Source organism: Chelonoidis abingdonii, chromosome 10 (assembly GCF_003597395.2).
Source record: "Chelonoidis abingdonii isolate Lonesome George chromosome 10, CheloAbing_2.0, whole genome shotgun sequence".
NCBI lineage: Eukaryota > Metazoa > Chordata > Testudines > Testudinidae > Chelonoidis > Chelonoidis abingdonii.
The window spans coordinates 81,245,734-81,253,588 of NC_133778.1; positions in this window are offsets into that span (position 1 = coordinate 81,245,734).

A 7,855-nucleotide genomic window follows, 5' to 3' on the forward strand; every position below is an offset into this window, starting at 1 on the left:
AGCCGTTCAAGCAGAGTGCCCAAGGTCAGTCCTGGGGCCGTTTTGTTCAATATCTTCATTAATGATCTGGAGGATGGCATGGACTGCACTCTCAGCAAGTTTGCAGATGACACTAAACTGGAGGAGTGGTAGATACGCTGGAGGGTAGGGATAGGATACAGAGGGACCTAGACAAATTAGAGGACTGGGCCAAAAGAAACCTGATGAGGTTCAACAAGGACAAGTGCAGAGTCCTGCACTTAGGACGGAAGAATCCCATGCACTGCTACAGACTAGGGACCGAATGGCTAGGCAGCAGTTCTGCAGAAAAGGACCTAGGGGTTACAGTGGACGAGAAGCTGGATATGAGTCACAGTGTGCCCTTGTTGCCAAGAAGGCTAACAGCATTTGGGCTGTATAAGTAGGGCATTGCCAGCAGATCGAGGGACGTGATCATTCCCCTCTATTCGACATTGTGTGAGGCCTCATCTGGAGTACTGTGTCCAGTTTTGGGCCCCACACTACAAGAAGGATGTGGAAAAATTGGAAAGAGTCCAGCGGAGGGCAACAAAAATGATTAGGGGGCTGGAGCACATGACTTATGAGGAAGAGGCTGAGGGAACTGGGATTGTTTAGTCTGCAGAAGAGAAGAATGAGGGGGATTTGATAGCTGCTTTCAACTACCTGAAAGGGGGGTTCAAAGAGGATGGATCTAGACTGTTCTCAGTGGTACCAGATGACAGAACAAGGAGTAATGGTCTCAAGTTGCAGTGGGGAGGTTTAGGTTGGATATTAGGAAAACTTTTTCACTAGGAGAGGTGGTGAAGCACTGGAATGGGTTACCTAGGGAGGTGGTGGAATCTCCTTCCTTAGAGGTTTTTAAGGTCAGGCTTGACAAAACCCTGGCTGGGATGATTTAGTTGGGAATTGGTTCCTGCTTTGAGCAGGGCGGGTTGGACTAGATGAATTTGGGAAAAAACAGTATGTCATATCATATGACGACAGTTTTTCCATTCGATTTCGGAGATATGTTAAACAGCAGCTATTGAAGTCAGACAAGAATAACTTGGAATCTACGTGTTCAAAAGAGCTAGCTGCAGGAGCAGCCCACCTGAACCGTTAATGCTGATTCCCTTCAATACGTCTTAGAACCCTAGGAAGTTCCAGAAGGACTGAAGAAAGCTAATGTTGTGCCATATATATAAAAAGGTAAATGATGACTTAATAATTATAGGCCGCAGTCTGACATCTATCCCAATAAGATACATGAAGCAGCTAATATGGGACTCAATTAATCAAGAATTAAAGAAAGATACCTGTTCCATAATGCAGAAGCTTGCTGATAAAATGAGAGGTTCAGAGGCACTTAAGATAAAACCATGCCTTACAAGGATAGACTCAAGGAGCCTCAATCTGTTTAGAGTAACAAAAGTTAAGGGGTGACTTGATCATAGGGATTGACCAACTTTTTAATTCCAGAAAACTCCAACACCCCTTTCCTGTCACTGCACTGGCCCCTTCCCTGAAGCCCTCCCATCACCCATTCCCCCACTCTCTCCCCGATTGCTTTCCCCCAGCCTCTCTCAAATTTTCACCGCAAGCGCCCAAACTGCGTGTATTTATTGTTGACAATTATTATGCTAATGTTTCAGGCTTTTATTCATTACAGGATGCTAGGACTGCACAAAATAGTCAAAAAGGGTTAATTTTAAAATATAAATTTTCACACGGTTTTCAATGATTCTTTCCCTCCCCTCTTCCCATTTTCATAACCAGCCTCCATGTTTTTTGCTTCACTAAAGTTATGTGTGGAATTAGCGACCACATGATATTATAGCTGCAAGGGTCAATTAAAGGCCAACTCTGAAGCCCAAATACAAATCCATAGAGCACGAAAGAAATGCACTACTGTTCAAATTTTAATTAACTTATAAATACATCTCAAGTTATTGCCAGATTTTCTTTGAATGTATTTTCTGGTCATTATGCCCTGATTCTGCAAAGTTTGAATCCAACTGACATTAATGGAAGACTCCAAGTGAGTATACATTTTAGTAAGGCTTTTGACACAGTCCCATTGGAATGGAGAGTATGCTTATTAAATTTGCAGACGACAGCAATTCTGGGAAGGGTTGTAAGCACCTTGGAGGGACAACAATTAGAATTCAAAGAAGACCTTGACAAATTGGAGAATTTGATCTGATTATCAACAAAGGTGAAATTTTAACAAGGAACAAGAGCAAAGAGTACTTCGTTTAGGAAGGAAAAATCAATGTACAACTGAAAAACAGAATAACTGGCTTAGGTGGGAGTTACTGCTGAAAAAAAGACCTAGAGGTTACAGTGGATCACAAATGAAAATATAATCAGGTCAACTATCTGATGTAATTGCATCTGTGAGTAAACTGCAGGCCAACCGCAGGCATTGCTCAGCTGACTACCAACAGAGAAATTTTTCTATACTTTCCAACAGAGGCCATCCACACATAAGCCAGCAAGAGGAACTAGATTGGGGTGGAAGGGAGTGCTCTGCAACTTGTGGGGCTTATTTCTGAGTTTCCCTCCAAGTCACGTCTCCAGGAAGAGATGCTTCTGGGCTGTGCCACTGCCTTCTGGGATGCCTTCAAGAGAAGGGGGCAGTGGTGAACTGTCCAGGGTTTCTCTCTCAGTGTCCCTGTACTCCCCACTTCTGGATCCCTGATTTTACCCTGTCACCTTCAACTTCTTCACCCCTGTTTTTCATCTGTTATCCCCCATGATTAGTTGATGGATGTGGTCCAGTGCCCACCTCTTAACCTATTAGGAGAAGGCTTTTAATACTACGCATCCCCGGAACCTCAAAAACGGTGCCACTCCAACAAAGCTGTGTGAGGTCACCACTCAGCATGCAGCAAGACCCAGCTGACACTAACTTATCGCTTCCACAGAGCTATGCAGTGGACTCACCTTCAGGTTGTGCAGCACTTTGGCAGCCTACATAAGTTATCATAAAGACCTATAACTCAAACCATATTCCAAAACCCCTTTCTTTTAAACCACCCTTTCATTAACTAGGAGACAAATGCAGGCAGAAAGCCCAGCAGCAGAGTGAAGGCTATATCCAGTTTATTGCGCTGAGATGTAGCATGTATGATTACCTGCCTCGTGGCGTGCGTGGCGTATGTGTGCAGTCGGTGCAAGGAGTCCTGCCCTCAGAGACCACGTATGGACTTTGCGAGGCCAGGGTGGCGGAACTGGAGGAATGCTAAGGAGAGGCAGAGAGGTATGTTGATGAGGCTTTCCGGGACACTGTAGAATTGTCCCACCTCCGCTCAGACAGCCTCTGCGCTGTTGAGGAGGAAGAAAGGCCCAGGGAAGCAGAGCAAGTCAAGTGGGAGCAGAGAGAAACCTTCCCATAGTTGGGGACCCTCCTTCCAGATGGTGCTGGGGTGCCTCTCACACTGAGGTTACCTCTCCATTGGGAGGAACTCCAGTTCCTAGGAAAGGCAGGTGTCCAGTAATGGGAGATTCGATCATTAGAAACATAGATAGCTGGGTTTGTGATGACTGGGAGAACCGTATGGTGACTTGCCTGCCTGGTGTGAAGGTTGCGGATCTCTCAGGCATCTAGACAGACTTATGTGTAGTGCTGGGGGAGGAGCTGGTGGTCGTGGTACATGTAGGTACCAATGACATAGGAAGGGTAGGAGAGATGTCCTGGAAGCCAAATTTAGGCTGCTAGGGAAGAAGACTGAAATCCAGGACCTCTATGGTGGCATTCTCAGAAATGCTCCCAGTTCCACGCGCAGGGCCAGGTAGACAGGCAGAGCTTCAGAGTCTCAATGCGTGGATGAGACGATGGTGTAGAAAGAAGGGATTTACGTTCATTAGGAACTGGGGAAACTTTTGGGATGGGGGAGCCTATACAGGAGAGATGGGCTTCACCTAAACCAAAGTGGAACCAGACTGCTGGCACTAAACATCAAAAAGGTTACAGAGTAGTTTTTAAACTAGGAGATGGGGGAAAGCCGACTGCTGCAGAGGAGCATGTGGATCGGACACAGACTTCTCTTAGGGAAGAGTCTAATGATAGAGAATCTCCAGGTTACAGTCAGGAGCAGAGGATGGAAGAGGATAATGTAAGGGCCAGATCAGATGAGAAACATTCACATAAAGAATCGGACACATGAGAAAAGGGCAGACAAATAAACAGTGACAAGTTTTTAAAGTGCTTGTACACAAATGCTAGAAGTCTAAATAACAAGATGGGTGAACTAGAGGGCCTGGTGATAAAGGAGGATACTGATATAATAGGCATCCCAGAAACCTGGTGGACTGAGAGCAATGAATGGGACACAATCATTCCGGGGTACAAAATATATTGGAAGGACAGAACAGGTCGGGGGGCGGGGAGTGCCACTATATGTGAAAGAAAATGTAGAATCAAATAAAGTAAAAATCTTAAACGAATCCACATGTTCCATAGAATCTCTATGGATAGAAATTTCATACTGTAATAAGAATATAACATTAGGGATCTATTATTGACCACCTGACCAGGACAGTGATAGTGATGATGAAATACTAAGGGAAATCAGAGAGGCTATCAAAATTAAGAACCCAATAATAGTGGGAGATTTCAATTATCCCCGTATTGACTGGGAACATTTCACTTTAGGATGAAATACAGAGATAAAATTTCTCGATACTTTAAATGACTGCTTCATAGAGCAGCTGGTACGGGAACCCACAAGGGGAGAGGCAACTCTAGATTTAGTCCTGAGTGGAGCACAGGAGCTGGTCCAAGAGGTAACTATAACAGGACTGCTTGGAAATAGAGATCATAATACAATAGCACTCAACTTCCCTGTGGTGGGAAGAACATCTCAACAGCCCAGCACTGTGGCATTTAATTTCAGAGAGGTGAACTATGCAAAAATGAGGCAGTTAGTTAAACAGAAGTTAAAAGGTACAGTGACTAAAGTGAAATCCCTGCAAGCTGCATGGGAGCTTTTTAAAGACACCATAATAGAGGCCCAACTTCAATGTACACCCCAAATTAAGAAACACAGTAAAAGAACTAAAAAAGAGCCACCGTGGCTTAACCACCATGTAAAAGAAGCAGTGAGAGGTAAAAAGGCATCTTTTAAAAAGTGGAAGTCAAATCCCAGCGAGGCAAATAGAAAGGAGCATAAACACTGCCAAATTAAGAGCAAGAACGTAATAAGAAAAGCCAAAGAGGAGTTTGAAGCACAGCTAGCCAAAAACTCCAAAGGTAATAACAAAATGTTTGTTAAGTACATCAGAAGCAGGAAGCCTGCTAAACAACCAGTGGGGCCCCTTGATGATCAAGATACAAAAGGAGCACTTAAAGACGATATAGTCATTGCGGAGAAACTAAATGGATTCTTTGCTTCAGTCTTCACAGCTGAGGATGTCAGGGAGATTCCCAAACCTGAGCCGGCTTCTGTAGGTGACAAATCTGAGGAACTGTCACAGATTGAAGGTACTTAGAGGAGGTTTGAAAATTGATAAACTAACATAACAATGTACACAGACAGATGGCATCACCCAAGAGTTCTGAAAGAACCAAATGTGAAGTTTGTGGAATTAACAGCTAAGGTTGTAAACCTGTCCTTTAAATCGGCTCGGTACCAATGACTGGAGAGATGCTAAATAATGCAAATATTAAAAAGGCTCTGGAGGTGACCCCGCAATACAGACCAGTAAGTCTAACGTCAGTATGGGACAAATTAGTCAAAACAATAGTTAAGAATAAAATTGTCAGACACATAGAAAAAACAAATGTAGCAATAGTCACATGGTTCTGTAAAGGGAAATCGTGTTTTTATAATCTATTAGAGTTCTTTGAAGGGGTCAAACATATGGACAGGGAGACCATCGTGGGACATAGTGTACTTAGATTTCCAGAAAGCCTTTGACAAGGTCCCTCCACCAAAGCTGCCATGGATAAAAGGGAAGTCTTATGACTGAGAACGGTTAAAAGACAGAGAACAAAGGGTAGGATTAATGGTAAATTCTCAGAATGGAGAGGGTAACTAGTGGTGTTCCCCAAGGGTTCAGTCCCAGGACCAATCCTTTCAATTTATTCATAAAAGATCTGGAGAAAGGGTAAAACAGTGAGGTGGCAAAGTTTGCAGATGAATACAACTACTCAAGATAGTTAAGACCAAAGCAGATCGTGAAGAACTTCAAAAGATCTCACAAAACTAAGATTTGGGCAACAGAATGGCAAAAGAAATATAATGTGGATAAATGTAAAGTAATGCATATGGAAAATAACCTCAACTATACACACAATATGATGGGGGCTAATTTAGCTACAACGAGTCAGGAAAAAGATCTTGGCGTTATCGTGGAATAGTCTCTGAAGATGTCACGCAGTGCGCAGAGGCGGTCAAAAAAGCAAACAGGATGTTAGGAATCATTAAAAAGGGATAGAGAAGACAACGGAGAATACCTGATTGCCTTATGTAAATCCATGTTACGCCACATCTGGAATACTGTGTACAATGTGTCTCCCACCTCAAAAAAGCATACTGACACTAGAAAAGGTTCGAAAAGGCAACTAAATAAAGGGTTTGGAGAGAGTCCATATGAGAAAGATTAAAGAGGCTAGGACTCTTCAGCTTGGAAAAGAGAGACTAAGGGGTATGATAGAGGTAATATCATGATGATGTGAAGAAAGTGGATAAGGAAAGTTACTTACTTATTCCCATAATACAAGAACTAGGGGTCACCAAATGATTAATGGGACAAGTTTAAAACAAATAAAGGAAGTTCTTCTTCACACAGTGCACAGTCAACCTGTGGAACTCCTTGCCAGAGGAGGTTGTGAGGCTAGGCACATAACAGGTTTAAAAGAGAACTGGAAAATTCAGTGAGGTTAAGTCCATTAATGGGTATCAGCCAGGATGGGTAAGGAATGTGTTCCCTAACCTCTGTTGTCAGAGGATGGAATGGACGACAGGAGAGAGATCACTTGATCATTGCCTGTAGCTTCACTCCTCTGGGGCACCTGGCATTGGCCACTGTCGATGGACAGATACTGGGCTGGATGGACCTTTGGTCTGACCTGGTACAGCCGTCTTATGTTCTTTGGTGTCCTGCTTCTCTGGTCCCAGAGCTCAGTGCAGTTCTCACCTGGAGTTCTGGTCTCCAGTCTGGCCATGGAGATGCCTCCTTGTCCATCTTCTATGCAAATAAGCCTAGGGAGTTCCTTAATTCTGTCACTTATCCCAGTGGTTTAGGTGGGTCTCCAAGCCTTTTCATTGCTTTGTAAGTCTTCTTCTGATGCAGATTGGTTCAAACAGAGGCTGGAGTGAGGGGTGGAGTCTGTCATGAGTCAGACAGGCTGGGTACTGTGCCCGGTTCCCCAAGAACACAGAGCTGACAGGTAACACAAGCCAGGCCTTAAATACCTCTAAGGAAGGAGATTCCACACCTCCCTAGGGAACCCCACTCAGTGCTTCACCACCTCCTAGTGAAATAGTGTTCTAATATCCAACCTAAACCTCCCCACTGCAACTTGAGACCATTGCTCCTGTTCTGTCATCTGCCACACTGAGACAGCTGAGCTTCATCCTCTTTGGAACCCCACTTCAGTAGTTGAAAGCAGCTATCAATCCCCTCTTTCTTCTCTTCTGCAGACTAAACAATTCCAGTTCCCTCAGCTCTCCTCGTAAGTCATGTGCTTCCAGCCCCCGATCATTTTTGTTGCCTTCTGCTGGACTCTCTCCAACTTGTCCACATCCCTTTGCAGTGAGGTTGACCAAAACTAGATGCATACTCAGATGTGGCCTCACCAGGCGAATAAGGGATGAATCAACGTCCTCCTCGATCTGCTGGCAATGCTCCTACATATACAGCCCAAAAT